Source organism: Pezoporus flaviventris, unplaced genomic scaffold (assembly GCF_033815535.1).
Source record: "Pezoporus flaviventris isolate CSIRO_AGI_PZ_B2104156 unplaced genomic scaffold, CSIRO_AGI_Pfla_v1 ptg000007l, whole genome shotgun sequence".
NCBI lineage: Eukaryota > Metazoa > Chordata > Aves > Psittaciformes > Psittacidae > Pezoporus > Pezoporus flaviventris.
The window spans coordinates 12,897,887-12,900,405 of record NW_026892555.1 but is presented as its reverse complement, the minus strand read 5'-3'; the positions used below and the strand labels follow the sequence as shown (position 1 = coordinate 12,900,405).

The window sequence follows — 2,519 nt, the reverse complement described above, 5'->3', positions numbered from 1 at the left end:
AGAGAAAGGCTAGAAATAGATCATGAGGCATGGAAGATGAAAGCCATGGAGATGCACCCTTAGTTCAGACTGGAGGCCTGCTAGGCCAGCTAAGCCCGCTATATGGCTTTCATCTTCAACAAAATAGAGAAATAAAAGGAAGCATTTGTTCTGCAGACTTTTCTCTACTGCCATAAAAGAATCATTATTAAAGTGTCAGGTGTTAGATCCATGAAGCAGCAGTGTTTCTTCCAGTGTTACCAGCAAGGAGAACCTTTGAAATTCAGGGTGACTGCTAGTGAACAATGTTCAGGGATTCAGTTTTTCTCACATGGGGAAAGACTGCCAATCTCTGACCAGGCTGCAGCCCACACAGGTTAGATACAGCCCGCCAGAAGCAAACACATCATCTGTGACCTGCTTCCCATTGTCTTTTCCACTAGACTGCAGATGCAGCCAGTAACTGACCTACAGACCCTGAGTTCAGCCAAGGGCCTTTGGGCAGCAGGAGACAATGGTGGGCAAGGCAGATGAGCATCTGATTAAGTGAGGTGAGTAGGGACAACTGTTCATGTGATTCTACAACGGAGGAGGAAGAGGATGGTACATTTCCTGTTGACCCAGAACACCATGGCTATGCACCCCGAAACACAACAGCCAGCTAGAAACGTGAAGACGACTTACAGCATAATTGACAACGTGCATCAGGAAGAGAGGAGGTGAAACTGCAGCTGTCACCAATATCCTAAGGACTTTTTTAGACGAAAATGGGCAGATGAGCCACTGAAGTCAGTGCTGAGACAGATCCTCACCACTGATGTGCCTGGATTGGTCTGAACTTTCCAGTCCCAGAGGAGAAAATACTGACATTAATAGTTCATTTTCTGCACTGTTAGTCAGTCATGGCCTATATGGAGAATTTTGGTTGATTCATCAGATCTTTGACACCCTACCCTCAATGACATTAAATGCCTCTGTACAAAGACACACACAAAGGCAAATACCATCTAAAATTCTCTGAAGAGGGTTTTTACCTTCAAAAGCTGTCCCTGGGGTTCTCTAGCTGTACTAGAGAAGAAACCAGCACTATATCATGGTCTTCCATGTCCTTTCTGCAGGAGGAGTGTGTAAGACCTGATGTACCTAATAGCTGGGAGAGCTGGTGGCAGTGCACACTGTAGAGATATGCTTGTGCACGGAAATTGCACTGGCTAGGCTGACACTAAAGCTCTTGCAGATGATGAACATATCAAAGCTGAAATAAAAGAGGAAGGCAAAAAAAAAATAATTAATTATAAGGATATAAGAGAGAACTTTTCCCACTTCAGGAGGGAGAAGAGACTGAATAGATTGAAGGTCTTGGAGAGACACCAGATGCTGCCAGAAGGAAACCAGGGCAGGTTTATGAAGTCCCTGTTCCTCTTCCAATAGATCAGTCCTTCACATCCAGCAGATGAAATAACTCCCTACTTTCTGCACAGAGCAAAGAAACAGAAAACTTCTCAAAAAATTATCACCTGTAAAAGATTTTATCCTTTTCCATTGAGGGTTTATGATGACATGTAAGCTCACCTCTTTTCTAGTAAATTCCAGCATTAGAGTCAATCAGTTACAGCTGTGCTAATCCTCAGTTACTAACTTCTTTACCTGCTGATCTCTCCATGGTGAAACCTGCAGATGAAACCAGAGTGGTCTACATCTGCCTTTCCCTCCTGTGTTTAGAAAGCAGCAGGTATGGTAAGGCTGCAGAACAACTATGCATGTACTGTGGATGCCACAGCAGGGCAGGGATTTTCCGTTGTGAGGGCAGGTCTGAATAGGTTACATCCCAAACTTTTGACTTGTAAAGACAAAGAAACCTGTGGGTTTATTTACCACGGCTGACTGCAGCAATGCTGCTTTTTATGTCAACATACAATGTTAGCTTGTACTCTGTAGTGATGGACTGTTTGTGGTAACCTTGGGAATACTGCTCTTATCTTATATTTACACAACAAGTGCAAAGAAACGAGATTAGGTATTTTGTCACAATGTTTAAAATGCCTTTTTTGATCCTGTCTTGAACAAGGGCTGAACTTTAAACATTTAAAACACGTGGTCTCACTTGGAAAATGTACAGTTACCACAGTACTCATCATTTGCTGGCAAGTCTATCCTGATCAGAGTACACTTGTATTACCATGACTATCTATCTCAGGTCAAGTGCAACAGTTGTCTGGGAGTGCAGCAAGGGAAATGGATACTAGAGTCACAAAACCAAGCTGGACTAGGACTACAGACAGGATGGATGCACACACTCTGTGTCATCCCTCTGGAGACAGGGGAGGACTCTGGCAAGGAACCAGGCCTATCACAAGCATTTGAATGGATGGGATTGATAGAAAACTGAGCATGATTTACTCTCCAAAGGGAGATTTGCTTCTACAGCCCCTGTATTCAAATTTTATTTCAGCGACATGATTCTGAGGCTTCTGCTTTACAAAACTTCCCCTGTGCCCTACCACCAGTGGTACCACTAACCAGGAATTATTTTAAAACCT

General features: G+C 43.5%; 1 long non-coding RNA gene across 2 annotated transcripts; it reads left to right on the top strand.

Annotated features, from left to right (window-relative positions):
- Positions 1-316: 316 nt before the first annotated feature.
- On the top strand, positions 317-2,307 carry LOC133266306 (uncharacterized). Of its 2 annotated transcripts, none has more exons than XR_009742316.1 (4): positions 317-530; positions 1,411-1,541; positions 1,657-1,711; positions 2,177-2,307. It is a non-coding gene; the product is annotated as an uncharacterized LOC133266306 (long non-coding RNA). The 2 variants fall into 2 exon arrangements; XR_009742317.1 differs by having other exon boundaries at positions 1,657-1,716.
- The last annotated feature ends 212 nt before the right edge of the window (positions 2,308-2,519 follow it).